Source organism: Oratosquilla oratoria, chromosome 7, assembly GCF_046742065.1.
Source record: "Oratosquilla oratoria isolate Oo_2021 chromosome 7, ASM4674206v1, whole genome shotgun sequence".
NCBI classification, from domain to species: domain Eukaryota; kingdom Metazoa; phylum Arthropoda; class Malacostraca; order Stomatopoda; family Squillidae; genus Oratosquilla; species Oratosquilla oratoria.
The window spans coordinates 674,261-693,830 of record NC_134783.1 but is presented as its reverse complement, the minus strand read 5'-3'; positions in this window follow the sequence as shown (position 1 = coordinate 693,830).

Below are 19,570 nucleotides of genomic sequence, written 5' to 3'. Positions count from 1 at the left end.
CCCCCAACCCCTTGTTGATGGCCTGTACCATTTCTCTGAGTATTCTCTTTCTGTGATGGGGGAATTCCCTGTGGTGGGGGAAAAGAATACTGCCACCAAGTTTCCCACTTGGATCGTAAGAGGCGAGAAGAAAGGGACGGGGAGAGGGACTAGGTATCCTTCTCCCTGTAGCCCCAAGGGGCAGATTCCTAAAAAGAAAAGGAAAGGCATAAGGGGTGCTGGAGGGCCTCGGGCCAGCACCCTAAGGTTTGGGTCTTTTAATGTGCGTGGATGTGGTACAGATGAGAGTAAAAGGGAAGAGATAGGTAGTATGTTTGTGAGAAGAATGTTGGATGTGTTGGCTTTGAGTGAAACTAAGTTGAAAGGGAAGGGTGAGTGTAAGTTTGGGAGTGTAAGTGGGAGGTTATCAGGAGTGAAGAGAGGGCGAGGGAGGGAAGGGGTGGCTATTCTAGTAAGTGAGGAGATAGGTAAAGGGGTAGTGGAGTGGAAGGAGGTTTCCTCAAGGATAATGTGGATGAAGGTGAAACTGGGTAGGAGATGTGGGTCTTTGTAAGTGCATATGGGCCGGGCAGTGAGAAGAGCATGGAAGAAAGGGAGGCCTTTTGGATAGATTTAAATGAGTGCATAGAGGGTTTAGGAAGAAATGTCAATGTAATAGTACTGGGAGACCTTAATGCTAGGGTGTGAAATGGTCCAATCGATGGAGTGGTTGGGAAGTGTGGAGTTCCAGGAAAGAATGGTAGTGGAGAGTTGATGGTGGAAATGTGTCTAGAAAGAGAGTTGATGATAGCAAATACAGTGTTTCGGAAGAAAGTCAAGCATAAGTACACATGGGAGAGGGTGGTGGAGGGAAGGGTGGTAGATAGAGCGCTAATGGATTATGTAGTGGTAAATAGGATTATGATAGGAAGAGTTAAGGATGTACATGTGCTAAGGGGAGAGGGTGGGGGAATATCAGATCATTTTTTGGTGGAAGGTAAGCTGAGAGTGGAGGATAGATGGAGAAGGAGGAAAGGGACAAAAGGTAGGGAGGTTCTTAGAGTGAACTCCTTGAATGAAAAGGAAAAGGAGAAGGAGTACGAAAAGAAGCTGAAGGAGGAGTGGGAGGGAGTAAAGGATAGAGCAGAGATGGGTGTGGAGGAGGAATGGGGATGGTTCAAGGAGGGAGTCTTAAAGTGTGCAAGGATGGTATGTGGAACAAGAAGGACAGGAGGAAATAGAAGAAAGGGTAGTGAATGGTGGGATGAGGAAACAAAGAAGGTTGTAGAAGAGAAGAAGCGAGCATTCACAGATTGGTTACAAAAGAGGACAGGGGAGTCATATGAGACGTACAAAGAAAATAAAAGAGAAGTAAAGCAAAAGGTAAAGGATGCAAAGAGGAGAGCAGATGTGAAATGGGGTAGGAGTATGACAGAAAATTTTGAAAGTAATAAAAAGATGTTTTGGAAAGAAATTAAGAGAGGAAGAGGAGGCGAATCAAGTAGGGAAGAAAAGGTAAAAGGTACAGATGGAGAGATGATAATGGAAGAGATGGCAGTGAGGGGAAGATGGGCAGAATATTTTAGGGAGTTGCTGAATGTAAAGGAGGATAGGGAAGGAAAGATAGCTGCAGTGGGAAATGCGAAGAAAATGAGAGTGATGAGTGAGGAGAATGGAGGAGAAATAAGGAAGGATGAGGTGAAGGCAGTTGTAAAGATGATGAAAGCAGGTAAGGCACCTGGTCTGGATGGATGTCATGCAGAATGTCTGAAAAAGGGAGGTTTAGTGATGGTGGACTGGTTGGTGAGGTTATTTAATGTTTGCTGGAGAGAGGGTAGAGTACCGGAGGACTGGAGTAGTGCCTGTATAGTTCCTCTTTACAAGGGAAAAGGGGACAAGTGTGAATGTAGTAATTTCAGAGGGATTAGCCTGTTGAGTGTAGTAGGGAAGGCTTATGGGAGGATCTTAATTGAGAGGATTAGGAGAGGAACAGAAGGAGTAATTGGTGAGGAACAGTGTGGATTTAGGACGGGTAGAGGTTGTGTAGATCAGATCTTTGTGGTAAGACAGATATGTGAGAAAGCTATAGGAAAGGGGAAGGATGTTTTTTGGGCTTTTATGGATCTGGAAAAGGCTTATGATAGGGTAGACAGAAAGGCACTGTGGGAGGTTATGCAGATTTATGGGATAGGAGGAAAGCTTTTGGGAGCTGTCAAGAGTTTTTATGAGAGTAGTAGAGCATGTGTTAGGATTAGAAATGGAGAGAGTGAGTGGTTTGAAGTAAAGGTGGGACTTCGTCAAGGATGCGTTATGTCGCCCTGGCTGTTCAACTTATACATGGATGGGGTGGTGCGAGAGGTGAATGCTAGGGTAGTGAGTCATGGATTGGAGATGGTTAAAGAAAATGGAGAAAAGTGGGAGGTGAGCCAGCTGTTGTTTGCGGACGACACTGCGCTTGTGGCAGGGTCAGAGGAGGGATTGAGGAAGCTGGTGGCAGAGTTTGGGAGAGTATGTGATAGAAGAAAGCTAAAGATAAATGTGGGTAAAAGTAAGGTGATGAGATGTACAAGGGGTGAAAGTGGCAGTAGACTGGAAGTGAACATTAAGGGAGAGCGACTGGAGGAAGTGGATAGTTTTAGATACTTGGGTGCAAGTGTAGCAGGAAAAGGTGGAGTGAAGGTGGAGGTAGAATGTAGATTGAGAGAAGCGAGTAAATGCCTTGGTGGTTTAAAGAGTGTAATGAGGAATAGACATTTGGGAATGGATGCGAGGAGGAGACTGTATGAAGGAGTGATTGTGCCAACAGCACTGTATGGGGCAGAAACGTGGAACATAAGAGAAGAAGAGAGAAGGAGTTTGAATGTGTTTGAGATGAGGTGTCTAAGAAGTATGGTGGGGGTTACTAGTCTGGATAGAGTGAGAAATAAGGAGGTGAGGAGGAGAACAGGGGTGAAAAAGGATTTGGGAGATAGGGTTGATGAAAGAATATTAGGATGGTTTGGACACATGGAAAGAATGAGTGAAGAAAGACTAGTAAAAGAGGTATGGAAGGCAGATGTGGAGGGAGTGAACATGAGGGGACGTCCTAGGATGAGGTGGATGGATGGGGTGAAGGGGGCTTTGGGGAAGAGGGGAATGTCTGTTGAGGAAGGAAGGGAGAGGACGGAAGACAGAGGTGAGTGGAGAATGGTTGTATATGGATGATGTTGTGACTGCATGAGGAGAAATGGGCGGGGGGGTGGGGGTGGGGTATTATGTGTGAGTAAATTTTGACGCAGCCCGAAGGGATTTCTCCCCGTCCCCGCCTTATATGCAAAGGGGGACGGAGAGGGGGGGGTCGCCGATTAAATGAAGCGGCCTTGCTGTGGATGTACTGTGTCTTGCGACACTTCTTCTGACCCAGGGCGGTGGGCAGGGTGCAGGGATGACCCGTCATCCAGGAGGTGCTCAGATGAGAGGGAGGGTGGGAGGGGTGTGGAGTGTATTTGGGGATGTAATGGGTGGGAGTGTTTTTGTGCCTTTCCCTTTTTGGCTACCTCCCTTGGAAGGGGGAAAAAGCCTTGGTATATGTATGTATGTATATACATGTATATATACATATATACATATATATATATATACATATAAATATATATACGCATATAAATATACTTATGTACATATATATATATATATATATATATATATATATATATATATATAAGAACATAAGAACATAAGAAATAAAGGAGACTGCAAAAGACCATAAGGCCTACACTAGGCAGCTCCGTATCCATCACCACCTGTCATCCCCATCCATAAAGTTGTCTAATCGTTTTTTAAAACAACTGATAGTTTCAGCGCTTACTACATGGTTACTAAGTTTATTCCATTCATCGACCACCCTATTAGTAAACCAATTCTTGCCTATTTCCTTCTATCTAAATTTGTCCAGTTTATACCCATTACTGCGAGTTCTGCCCTGTTGTTTTATTATGATGACCTTGTTTGCATCACCCTTGTTATAGCCTTTGATCCACTCCGCACTCTGCGTCTTTCCAGAGAATGTAAGTTTAGGTGCCTAAGCCTCTCTTCGTAAGGCAAATTTCAGAGTCCTTGTATCATTTTGGTCATTCTTCTCTGTACTGATTCTAGTGAATTTACGTCCATTCTGTAGGACGGAGACCAAAACTGTACCGCATAGTCAAGGATGGGTCTAACTATCGCTAGATAGAGTTTAATAATTACCTCTGCACTTCTATTCGTTACCGTCTTAGCAATGAAGCCTAATGCTCTGTTAGCTTTATTTCTGGCGCTAATACACTGCTTCCTGGTTTTAAGGTCCGGACTCACCAGAACTCCCAAGTCCCTCTCGCACTCAGATTTTTCTAAAAACGTGTTATCTAAGTTGTATCTATTTTCGGGGTTGTGTAGCCCTACGTTTAACACGCTACACTTAGAGATATGGAAGTTCATTTGCCAATTCACCGACCATGTTAACAGCTTATTAAGGTCATCCTGCAGAATCTGGGCGTCGTCTCCTGACCTAATTAGGCGTCCTATTTTAGTGTCGTCCGCAAACTTACTAACATCACTATTTAACCCTTCGTCTAAGTCGTTTATATACATAATGAACAACAAGGGACCCAAAACCGAGCCCTGGGGGACCCCGCTAGTAACATTGCCCCACCTAGATTTTATTCCATTTATGGTGACCCGCTGTTTTCTGTTACTAATCCAAGCTCTAATCCATTCTAACACTTTTCCTCCTATGCCATGGGCTTTGATTTTATTTAGTAGTCTCTGGTGTGGCACTTTGTCGAACGCTTTGCTAAAGTCAAGGTAAATAACATCGTAATTTTCATTGTTGTCTGACGCCTTATATACTTTAGTGTAAAAGGATAGAAGATTCGTCACACATGACTTACCCTTGGAGAAACCATGCTGTGAAACACGAATTAAATTATGCCCTTCAATGTGTTCTCTGAGTCTATTTACTATTATTGATTCAAGCATTTTTCCTATAACCGATGTCAAACTGATTGGCCTGTAGTTGCATATAGACGATCTATCTCCCTTCTTAAAAACAGGAACAACGTTTGCCTGCCTCCAAGCAGTTGGAACAAAACCAGTGTCTACCGATTTATTGAATATTTCAGTTAACTGGTCGCAGATTTCAAATTTACACTCTTTAAGCATTCTTGGAAAAATTTCGTCTGGACCCGGAGATTTTATAGCTTTAAGTCTGTCAATCTGCTTGACTACTTCTTCTTTACTAATGCCGATATTAGTTAGACTACTTTCTTCATCCCCTCTGAAAATCGGATCGCAGTCAGGTACTTTATCTAACCTCTCATTAGTAAACACCGATAGAAAATAATTGTTAAACTCCTCACTCATTTTTTCTCCCGATTCAATCATGACATTTTCATCGTTTTTAATTGGTCCTATTCTTTCTTTATCTTTTGTTCTATAGAGGTGAAAGAAACCCTTTGGATTGGATTTTGCTTGACTGGCAACCTTGATTTCATAATTACGTTTCGCTGAACGTGTATTCCTTTTAACCAGCTTTGCCATTTCGTTATATCTTGATCTAAGGTGTGATTCCCCGTTTTTCACTTTTACGTAAAGTCCTCTTTTCATTCCGATCTCATGTTTTAATCTGTCCGTCATCCATTTGGGAGTATTACTATTTTTCCGTATTGACTTTAGGGGGATAAATGTATTTTGTGCATTAATAATTAGATCAGTTAGATTGTTATACATTTCATTTAAATTACTGACCTCACTGTTGGGCCCTCGCCCCCAATTGACCTGACCTAAGGTATGCGTATTACCCTCCTTGACCTAGACCTGACCTAAGGTATGCATATTACCCTCCATGACCAACACCTGACTACCAGCCCCGCGACGAGAATCAAGAATGTCTGAAACGTCCGCCTGGCTTTTCGTATTCAATTTCAAATAGGTTTTTATATTGTCAAAGTTTGCTTTCCTGAAGTCTGGTACTTGAACGTTATTCGTACTTTTTATTTTTTCCCAAATAACATTAAACCTTATTTCTTGATGATCGCTAAAGCCTAGACTATCTCCCACTATTACGCTGCAAATTTGGTGCTCATTATTTGTTAGAATTAAGTCCAGGGTATTTTGTCCCCTCGTAGGATCGGTAATCATTTGTTTTAGGAAATTATCCTGCACCACATCTAGGAATTTCTTCGCTTCATGATCTCCTATTAAAGTTTCCCAGTCAATGTTTCTATAATTAAAATCTCCCATGATTACAACGTTTTTGTACTGGGACGCTCTGTGAATTTCATGAATCAGGGAATCAGTCTGCTCAATGCTGAGGTTAGGAGGTCTATACAAGACGCCAATAATAACTTTCTTATTCTTGTCTATAATCTCTACCCAAATAGATTCCGTACAGTCCTCTTCCTTAATCGAATTGTTGATAATACAGTTTAATGTTTTTTTAACGAAAAGTGCTACACCTCCCCCATTCCTGCCGACCCTATCCTTATGAAAAAACTTATATCCTTCTATTTCGATTTCCGGAAGGAAATGTTTATCAGCCATGTTGATCCAGGATTCAGTAATAGCTATAATATCGAAATTTTCTACGCATGCTTTACCTCGCAGCAAATCAATTTTGTTAATTATGCTCCTGCTATTTGTATAGTAAACTTTAAGTTTATCTTCTCTCCACCTGCTTTGATGATTCTTTACACAGTCCTTTAAGTTGTTTCTATTGCCTAAACTATATTCCGATACTTCCCCCCCTACTCCCACATAATCTACCCGAAAAAAACCTGTAGGATGCCTACTTCTCGCTCAAGGGATTCAGCAAGGAGCCGAAATCCTCTGGGAGACAAGTGCACTCCGTCCCTTGTGTATAGGTGATTCTTACCATAAAAGCAGTCCCAGTTGTCGACAAATGCCCATCCATTGGCCTTGCAATGTTTTGCCAGCCTGCAATTCATTGCAATAGCCCTGGAATGCCACATGCCTCCAACTCTACGCCTCGGAAGGATTCCACATACTACAGGAACACCTCCCCTATTTCTGATCTTGTCTAGCGCATCCCGGTACCGCGCAAATAATTCCTCACTCCCTAACTTACCTATATCATTTCCTCCGGCACTTAAGCAAACTACTGGGTCCTTACCTTCCCCTACTAGACACTCTTCAATCCTATCTCTAACATCTCCTATGCCCGCGCCAGGGAAACACACCTGCGTCCTATGTTTCCTATCTTTGTCGCAGAAAACCCTGTCTAAATACCTAACTTGACTGTCTCCTACTACCAAAATCTTACCTGTGGGCAGGGATCCAGCGTCTGCCCCCTTTCCTTCTTATCTTGGATTTCATTAGTTCCTTCTTACTGCATATGTATATTATATATATATATATATATATATATGTACACATATATATATATATATGTATATATATACACATATATACATATATATATATATATATATAGACACACACACACATATATATATATATATATATATATATATACATCTATATATATACATATATATACATATTCGTGAAGCGTGGCAGGAGATTCTCTTTTAAGCATATTCTGTTGAAAACGACAGCAAATTCATTAGAAATTAATTTCTTTCTTAAGCTTTCTAGCTTTCGGAAAGTAGATTTCTGGGGAAATGAGAGGGGAAGAAGCAAATTTCCAATTGACATTGGTAACTTATATTAACACAGAAGTCTATGTTATATACAAAATAAATGAAAATAAACAAAACACAGTATAATAAACCCAAGACGTTTCGCAGATCGTTCTGCATCTTCAGTTGGAATGAAGGGAAGTGTGACCAAGACGAGTATAAATATGTATAAAGGCAAAACTTGGAGAGGTCACTTAATGACTCTCCTCTGTTTGGCTGGCGCTGTTTGGTTGGTTCCTAAGCCTAGCCGATCGCCTAAGGCATGACATTTTATCCTCTGCGGGGATATTTTGGACCTTTATGGGTGTTCTCTGATCTGGTGGTTGTATTTTGGTGAACAAATGTCTCCTACGTGTTGGTTTCATGCTGGGGAGGAGGGAGAAATCATTTTATTGTACATTAATAATTGGTTGTAAATCTTTTATGATTACAGCCTCCAAAATGGTCAAACGTTGGAGGTCCTTCTCCTCTGCGACGATTTCTGTGTTGTTTACCATGGTTTCCCTGTCGAGATGGCGTCTGTGGTGGGTCCAAAGGTGTTGTTTCGGTCCTCCTTGTTGTAGGTGAAGGGTGATTCTTCTGGACAGGGTGGTAGTTGTCCTTCCCACATAGGTAGATAGGGGCGTACAGTCCTCCTCTGTGCAGGTGAATTTATATACTACGTGGGATTGACGTATACCATGAGGTTTTGGGGCGGTGTGATTTTTTAAGATTAGGGAAGATGTTTTCTTGTTCCTGTAGTAAATGGTGAGTGATAATTTGTCACGTTCTTTCGTGGGGGTCACATTTCTTTTAATAATGTCTTTTAATATTTTCTCATCCTCTTTATATTTATTGAACATCTGGACTATGTATGAGCGGAGAAAGGGAGTGCCCCACAAAGTACAGAGACTCCACTATCAGCACCCTTTTTAGAAGAGTCCTTAGCCATTGTTCTTCTTGGTCAGACACCCAGAAGGAGATAGACAGAGTCCACCAACTTCTAATTAATAATGGTTACTCCAACAACGAAGTACAATCTACACTCAGAAGAGTTATTGACACCTGGTACCAAGAACCTCATCACACTACCACAGAACATGAAAGAACCACACACCGCATATTCTATAAGTCCCAGATGTCCAATAAATATAAAGAGGATGAGAAAATATTAAAAGACATTATTAAAAGAAATGTGACCCCCACGAAAGAACGTGACAAATTATCACTCACCATTTACTACAGGAACAAGAAAACATCTTCCCTAATCTTAAAAAATCACACCGCCCCAAAACCTCATGGTATACGTCAATCCCACGTAGTATATAAATTCACCTGCACAGAGGAGGACTGTACGCCCCTATCTACCTATGTGGGAAGGACAACTACCACCCTGTCCAGAAGAATCACCCTTCACCTACAACAAGGAGGACCGAAACAACACCTTTGGACCCACCACAGACGCCATCTCGACAGGGAAACCATGGTAAACAACACAGAAATCGTCGCAGAGGAGAAGGACCTCCAACGTTTGACCATTTTGGAGGCTGTAATCATAAAAGATTTACAACCAATTATTAATGTACAATCAAATGATTTCTCCCTCCTCCCCAGCATAAAGCCAACACGTAGGAGACATTTGTTCAACAAAATACAACCACCAGATCAGAGAACACCCATAAAGGTCCAAAATATCCCCGCAGAGGATAAAATGTCATGCCTTAGGCGATCGGCTAGGCTTAGGAACCAACCAAACAGCGCCAGCCAAACAGAGGAGTCATTAAGTGACCTCTCCAAGTTTTGCCTTTATACATATTTATACTCGTCTTGGTCACACTTCCCTTCATTCCAACTGAAGATGCAGAACGATCTGCGAAACGTCTTGGGTTTATTATACTGTGTTTTGTTTATTTTCATTTATTTTGTATATAACATAGACTTCTGTGTTAATATAAGTTACCAATGTCAATTGGAAATTTGCTTCTTCCCCTCTCATTTCCCCAGAAATCTACTTTCCGAAAGCTAGAAAGCTTAAGAAAGAAATTAATTTCTAATGAATTTGCTGTCGTTTTCAACAGAATATATACATATGTATACACATATATACATATATATTTATATACATATATATATATATATATGTATACATCTATATATATACATATATATATATACATACATACATATATGTATATATACATGTATATATATATATACATATATATACATACATATATATATACATACATATATATATATATGCAAAGAAATCACAAAACACACGTGATAAAATATTTTTGCAGAAACCACCGGGAAATTGAAAAAACAGATACCGAACGTTTTCGTCTATTTAGACATTTTCAAAGGTACAAAAAAGCAATACAGAAAGAAACAATAAATACATAAGAAGACAAGGATATTCGGAGAGGTCCCATGTTACATTTTATCACACACAATTTTGTCAATAATAAAATTGTCCAATTTAAATAAACCCAAACTCAAGTTCATGTTAGTTCCAAAATTTCTTTTTATAAAACAAGATTCAATAATATTTCTTTCTATAATATTATTACAAGTAATAATTTTAGAATTTCCCCAGTCAATATTATGACCATAATCCCTTTGGTGGACAAATAATTCACTGGACACTTGCCCCGTTCTAATACTATATTTATGTTGGCCTATTCTTTTTTCTAAGCCTTTGCCTGTTTGGCCTATATAAATAAAATCACAATTTTTACATGGTATATTATAAATACATCCTTCTTTACTTCTTGGGGAATTTTTAATTAACAGAGTCTTAATGTTGTTATTATTTTTGAATACTATCTGGATACCAAATTTTTCAAAAATGCTAGGAAGATGGATTAAATTTTCGTGGTACGGAATTGTTAGCATATTTTTATAATTAAATGGTTTGACCTGCGACGTATTAAGAAAACATTTCCTAGCTTTGATTTTTGTTTTATCAATAAGATGATTTTATTTATATAGGCCACACAGGCAAAGGCTTAGAAAAAAGAGTAGGCCAACATAAATATAGTATTAGAACGGGGCAAGTGTCCAGTGGATTATTTGTCCACCAAAGGGATTATGGTCATAATATTGACTGGGGAAATTCTAAAATTATTACTTCTTGTAATAATATTATAGAAAGAAATATTATTGAATCTTGTTTTATAAAAAGAAATTTTGGAACTAACATGAACTTGAGTTTGGGTTTATTTAAATTGGACAATTTTATTATTGACAAAATTGTGTGTGATAAAATGTAACATGGGACCTCTCCGAGTATCCTTGTCTTCTTATGTATTTATTGTTTCTTTCTGTAATGCTTTTTTGTACCTTTGAAAATGTCTAAATAGACGAAAACGTTCGGTATCTGTTTTTCAATTTCCCGGTGGTTTCTGCAAATATATATATGTACATATATATGTATATATATATATATATATATATATATGTACATATATATGTATATATACATGTAAATATATATATATATACATATATATATATACATATATATGTATATATACATGTATATATATATATACATATATATTTAACATATACATATACAGATATATATATATATATACATACATGTATTTACATACACATATATATACATATATATATATATATATACATGCATATAAATACACATATATATATATATATTTATATATATATATATACATATATATATATATATATATATTTATATATATGTATATATATGTGTATATATATACATGAGTATATATATTGTATATATATATATATATATATATATATATATATATATGTGTGTGTGTGTGTATATATATGTGTATATAAATACATGTATATATATATATATATATATATATATATATATATACATATAAATATATATATATTATATATACATATGTATACATATAAATTTGTATAAATATATATACATATATATCATATACACACATATATATATATATATATTATATTTACATATATATATACATATTTATATATATACATATATATACATATATATAAATATACATATACATATATATATACATATACATGAATATACATATACATATATATACATATATACACATATATACATATATATACACATATATACATATATATACATATACGTATATATACATATACGTATATATACATATACATATATATACATATACATATATATACATATACATATATATACATATACATATGTATATATACATATACATATATATACATATACATATATATACATATACATATATATACATATAAATATATATACATATATATGTATATATACATATATATTCATATATGTATATATATATATATATACAGTACATATATATATATATATGTATGTATATATATATACAGTACATATATATGTATGTATATATATAGATATATAGATAGATATATATACATATATATACATATATATATATATATATATATATATATGTATACACCACTTACATCATCACCATTCCCACGCATTGTGAGCGGTGTCACAATCATCACCCAGACATCCCGTCGCCAGACACGTCCACCCTAACAAGCTAACCTTAGCACTTATCGCAGGAAAGCTGACCTAACATTTTAGCAGCCGAGCACACCGTCCCCGAGCGCCCACAAACAAGACGCACACGTACACACGAACACACACATAATGGATGCCATTAGTCACAACTCACATTAACACACGGAAACACAATACACATAAGACCTTTCCCCCAGGACATATTACGTAAGATAAATATAATAGATAACAGTTTATAACCCCAGAATAATACTGTTGTTACATACTTATGGTGTCAGGTATAACAATTGAAATTGATAAGTGACCAAAGCACCTCAAGAAATTGCTGTGTCAAAACTTCCGGTCAACAAAAAGACCGCGGGGATCTCGAGAGAGGAGTTATCGGTGTTAGACGTGCTTGGTGTTACTAGTGTACAGACATATTGTATAACCCTATGTTAAGAAATAAACGAGAGAAAACCAGAGTGCGGTTTATAACCCCAAGCGGGTATACAAGTGACTAAGTTAGTGATTGGAGACTACCGGGAGCAGGACACTCAGGCCCCTGAAAAGAACCATTCCTGAACTAATCAATCGAGTGGTTCTACAAGCGGTTATACTGGTGGCAGTACACCGCATCCCATTTCCTCTAAAAGAGACTGGTACCTAGAAACCACCTTATTCTATTCAACCTGAAGCGAGCCAGCCACGCCCATCGTTGAGAAGCACGAAAACCTCGGCCACAGAGCTGACATCGCCTGCCCCTGACTTCCAATCTACTGCACACTACACTGTACACTGTAACGAGCATCGTCGTCACCGTCTCCAAACTACCTAACCACGTCTACAAGGTAAATAATTTTCTATCCACCCCTCACAACACTTGATAATATTAATAATCCTCATCTACCCCCTAAAACCCCCCTGATACTCGCTTTTCTTTTCCATTCCATGCGAGCATCATTCACCCAAACTTCAATACCAACCCACAACAAACCCCATATACAGAAAATAGCACCAATAAAAAAAAAAAAAAAAAACTTCATCGACAACCCAAACTGAACTTCAACCAAGATTCCTACGTCTGGCATCTCACAATCTACGGACATCAACAGCCCCACCTTGCGGTAGCCGCACGTACGTCCATATACCCGTTCATACCTTTTTTTTTCTAAGGTATTAAACGAAGCAAATATCATTATATTATTTTTTTTGTAACATCACTAAGATAACCACTCACTTATCTTTGCAAATAATTAAGTTAAGAGATTAGTCACTACGTAACATAGTACTATAATAACTACTTAGTGATAAAAAAATTCCTCCTTACTAAGTACATATTCACTAATATTTAAGTATTATTTTATATATTATTAATTGTTACCAATCCATAATTATAATACCGTTTCCTTTTAAATAATTTTACTTTGTATTTTCCCAATTTATTTACATTTAATACCTTTTCAACTTTTACAATAATTTATATAGTTATATTGATATATATACCCTTTTTGTTATATTTCCACCACCTTATTATTACATACTCGTATTCTATATCCCCATTGTATACCCATTTACATTTATTATCTTTTCAACTTTTACAATAACTTATATAGTTATATTATTATATGTACCTTTTTTTATAATCTTATCCAATTACTACTACAAACCCATATTATATATCCCATTGTATACCCATTTACATTTAATATCTTTTCAACTTTTACAATAACTTATATAGTTATATTATTATATGTACCTTTTTTATAATCTTATCCAATTACTACTACAAACCCATATTATATATCCCATTGTATACCCATTGACGCCTTATACCCCCCCCCCTATTCTCTAACTACACCACATTATATCTTAGGTAATGCATGCATCTCTAGTTAGACACTAACATGGCTACAGGAACGAGAGCCAGGGTCAGAAATTTAATTGACTCGTTTATTTCTTCCTCTAAAGAAGAAAAACCCTCCCATGACACTGACCATGCCACAACTAAGGCAGATTCTAGATTAATTCTCGAGGATAACATTGACAACCAACCCTTACAACATGACCATTCACAGGAAGACCCTTTTAACCTAACCCAACTACACCAACTCCCCGACCCCCTCCCCCACTCCACACCAAAAGCTCAAGTTACCCCTCAACTAGATCTTCAACAACAACAACCCCACACCTCACCTCACCCCCAAGTTTCCCCTCATGTAGACCCCCAGCAACAATCCCTAAATCCCACAACCCATGCACACGAGAACTTAGCCTTCCCTTCTCCCAACTTCCCGTCAAGTCCAACAGCCTTCACCCAACATCCCTACCCAGCACCTAACCTTGCCCCAACCCCATCGCAACATCCTCACCCACAACTCCAACCTACAGTAATCAATAATTACCAAACCATTACCCCTCTAACCGAAATCCCCACCTTCTCTCAAGCTAGCGGACTCTCCATCACTGACTTCCTGACGGCATGTGACCTTTTCTTTTCTAAAAATCCAAACTACTCTGACTCAGATAAGATATATCTATGCCGCCAGAAAATAGAAGCATCAGATGAGCATCGATCTACCGCTCGGATGCTAGACAGTCTGATAGCCACAGGGATCGCATATAGCGATTATAAGCAGTATCTGTTAAATGTCTTTCAGAACAAACAAGCAAACAACATTAACTTTCTCCTCACATTTCTAAATAATACTAGAACTCAAAAACAGACTAACATCAAAGACAATGTGGCCAACGCAATCAAGGAAATTAGGGAAAATCTAGAAAATAACAGCCCTTGGACCTGTACAACCATTACAGGAAAAAAGGCAGTGACATTAGAAAACCTATACACATTCCTGGAGATAGGCCTTTATCTTTCACAACTCCCACCAAAGTGTCAAAGAGAAGCCACAAAAAGGGATTTAAACACTAGGAACCCATTAGCTTACACATACATATTAGACATAACCAACGCTTGCAACATCTCCCTCTCTGACCAGCACCATTTTGCTAGACTAAATAGCCTTCAGTCACACGAGCCCCCTAGCTCCAATACAGCGCAACCATCTAACTGGTGTTCCTACCATCTTTCAACAAGTCACAACACCAGAGACTGCATACAGAAACAACAAATGCAAGCACAACACCACACTACCCCTTGCTCAGTTCATGGAACTACTTCCCACACGGATTCTCAATGTAGAACGCAGCAATACCAACACCCACAGACACAACACCACACTACCCCTTGCTCAGTTCATGGAACTACTTCCCACACGGATTCTCAATGTAGAGCGCAGCAATACCAACACCCGCAGACACAACACCGCGCTACCCCTTGCTCAGTTCATGGTACTACCTCCCACACAGATTCCCAATGTAGAGCTCAACAACAAATCAAACAACTCACGCCCCCCCAGACCCCCCATGTCAAAACCAACACGGCCAGGTAAATACTGCAACCTACACAAAACCACAACTCACTCCAACGAGGAATGTTCTCAACAAAAATCACAACCACAACCTCATCAGAGAACAAACAAACAAGTTACCGCACCTCGACAAACACCCTCCTCCCACACAACACATACAACTCAACACCGATTGGGGGAACGTATACCAGCCTCACGCACCAGACCACCATAGGAACGTCCGACACACCACACAACTATATCACCCTAAAGGTGACATTAGATCAAATTACTGTTGACATGATGGTTGATACAGGAACAAACCTGAACCTCATCCCCAGAGCTCTCTATGAAGCACTAAATGACCCACCCCAAATTCAGTATTCAAATACGGAAGGCCTACAGATAGAAGGATCAACCATATCACTTCATGATATGATTGATATAAATATAGAAGTAAACAATTCCCAGGTAGGCTTCACATCCTCCCACTTAGCTGATGAGTGGAGTCTCGACCAACAAAGTATAATAGGTTTAAAGTCCCTACGAGACTGGAAGTCCATCATCAACTTAGATACCAACAAAATCTCCTTCCGAGATGAAAGTAATGAGTCAACACTTCCTGAAACACCCGACCCAGACACACAACCTCTTTCATATCTATCTGGCTTAAATAACCCCTCTCCAACTAAGAGCTACTCATTCCGTCCACCACCTTATGTCACCTCAAAAGCACTGATGTCTAACACAGTCATCATACCCCCTAGACATTCAATAACAGTTCCACTATACATACCCGGAGCAATAGAACATCAGGATGTCATAATTGACCCAGATACGTCAAGAATAAATAACATAACCCTAGAATCTTCATGGGATGTAGTGTCAGAAAATAAACACACCCTAGCTATGTTAACGAATCTCTCAGACAAACACCGCAAAATTAAAGAGAACACATACATTTGTTCAGTCCATCTCCATAATTCCCCAATCCAGGAACCACTCCCTCAACACATCAACACTGTAAGACAAACACAAACCCTCACCCCTATCCACCCCAACCAAATCACAACATCAGCCAACGGAGAGATGCGTGACAAGCTACAATACCTCCTACAAAGGAATAGATCGGCTATCGCCTTAGAAGGCGAACCCTTAGGCAAATGTGATATACTCAAACATCACATCCAAATTCCCCCCAACACCCCCCCCTCATACACCCCCGCTTACCGCATACCCCACAGTAGGAAAACACTAGTCAACAACAGTGTTCACGAGATGTTACACCAAGGTGTAATTTCTCACTCAGACAGTCCGTGGAACAGTCCCCTCTTCCTAGTCCCTAAGAAAGACGGAACCTTACGCTCTGTTGTTGACTTTAGGAAAATCAATAACCTAACTCAATCTGACCCACACCCACTACCCGCCATGCAAGATGTCTTACAATCATTAGGGAACGGGAACTCTGTTTTTTCCACAATTGACCTTAAGTCAGCCCTTTGGCCTTAAGAATGCCCCCTCAACCCAACAGAGATTAATGACTCGCATTTTCAGCGACATGATAGGAATCTCATTATTCGTCTACTTAGACGACCTCATCATCTATAGTCCCACACAAACTGACCACCTTCATACACTAGAGATTGTCCTAAAAAGACTCAAAAACACCGGACTGAAAATCCAACTAGGAAAGTGCAAATTCCTACAGACGGAACTCACCTTCCTAGGCCATAAGGTAGACGCCACAGGCATCCATACCACCCCAGATAAAATAAATGCCATAGTCAACTTCCCAACCCCCAGAAACGCAGATGAAACTAGAAGTTTCGTAGGACTAGCATCATACTATAGACATTTCATACACAAATTTGCAGAAATTGCATCCCCTCTCACCAAATTCACAAGAAAAGGCGAGCCTTTCAAATGGTCTGAAGAGGAACAGACAAGTTTCGACACCCTTAAACATGCTCTTACCGCAGCCCCTATCCTTGCCTTTCCTGACATGAAGAAAGAATTCCTTCTTTACACCGACGCCTCCTCTAAAGGAATAGGCGCAGTCTTACAGCAGAAAGATGAAAACGGGAAAGAGCACCCCATAGCCTACGCAAGTAGAGTACTGAATAAGCCTGAAAGTAACTATTCAACTACCCACAAAGAAGGACTTGCATTGATATGGGGCTTGAAACATTTTAAATATCTTATACTAGGGTATAAGATCACAATCTTTACAGACCATCAACCCCTAGTCTACCTCTTTAACTCTAAAGACCTACATGGCAGAATAGCTAGGTGGAAAACAACCTTATTGATATATGATCCCAAGATCACATACCTAGCTGGAAAAGCTAACATAGTAGCTGACTCACTAAGCAGACAAACTCACGTGTCAACCCTAGCAAAAACAACCTGTATCCCTATGCAAGACCTTAGAGAGGAAACAGACAAAGACCCGACATGGTCTAAAGTAAAACAATATCTACTCTCAAGAGCACCCTTACAGTCCCGACCACCTGTCCCTATAGAGGAACTCAAACTGGTCGACGGAATTATAAGGAGAACCACTAACAGCAGGGAAGTGACTATCATTCCCAGAGCCCTAGTTCCCAAGGTCCTACACATATTGCACGACAGTGCAATGGGAGGCCACTCGGGCAGGGATAAGACACTGAATACTGCTAGGCATTCATATTTTTGGATAAATATGAAAAAAGACATAACCACACATATAGACCAATGTTTAACTTGCAACCAATTCAGAGGACCTGACCCCAAACAACTAAATATCAAAGACATCCCACTCCCTGCTGAACCATGGGAAACACTTGGCATTGACCTACTTAAAATGCCAACGAGCCATCGAGGTTCCAATTATGTACTCACGGCAGTCGACTATCTGTCAAAGTACACAATCCTAGTTCCACTACAGGACAAAACAGCAGAGACTGTGGCCAAAGCATTGGTTAACAACATATTCTGTAGATACAACATCCCCAGGCGAATGCTGTCTGATAACGGCTGTGAATTCAAGAACGAAGTAATGCGCGAAATAGCACATTTATATAACATAAATCAAACCTTCGCCACTGCCTACCATCCACAAGGGAATGGACTTGTTGAACGCACAAATCGAAAAGTGCTTGAAATCCTCAGACCTTTGGCCAACGATCTTTCGGATAGTTGGGAAGATTGGCTACCCCAGGTACAAGCTAGTATCAATAGCACAGTCAACTCCGCAACAAAGATGTCCCCCCATGAGATCATATTTGGCCAAAGAATGCGTCTACCCTACCAAATCTTTAACCAACCCCCACCCCCCTTATACAACCTAGATAACCTTACCCAATGCCTAAAAAGAGGCATGCAAAGTATATACAAACAGGTCAGAGAAAACCTCAAAGCAGCTCAAGAAAAAACCAAAACCAAACAGCACAAGCGATCATCTCCACTCAACATAACACTTGGAAACACAGTCATGGTCAGAGACTCTAATAGATCTAACAAACTCAAACCCAAGTTCTTAGGCCCCTTCACAGTTACAACCTCACCCCCCAACAATGTTTTCCTGTTAACGGACCCTTCCGATCACACAACCGTAACCATACACGGAGAGAAGTTGAGAAAAGTTAAACTTAACCTCGACCCAACCCCACCTCCCAACTACAACTCACCTACCGCACTAACACATAACTCACCCAAGCGCAAGTCCCATCACATGACACTACGTCGACGCAACTAAACATGCACTCTAGCTCTCGCCCCTGAAGATGCAGGACGTCATGCATCCCTCAGTGGAGGTTAAAATGGCCAATTTACAATAAGAACTCCCTTCCAAATATCTATCAAACCCTCTCTACTTCCTTCCGACCACTATAACCTTAGCGAGAGTCAGATAGACATATCCTCATTCACTAAAACATAACCTTCATCCACAGGATGCAACCCATAATCCTGCTACCCATTCTCGTCCACCTCTC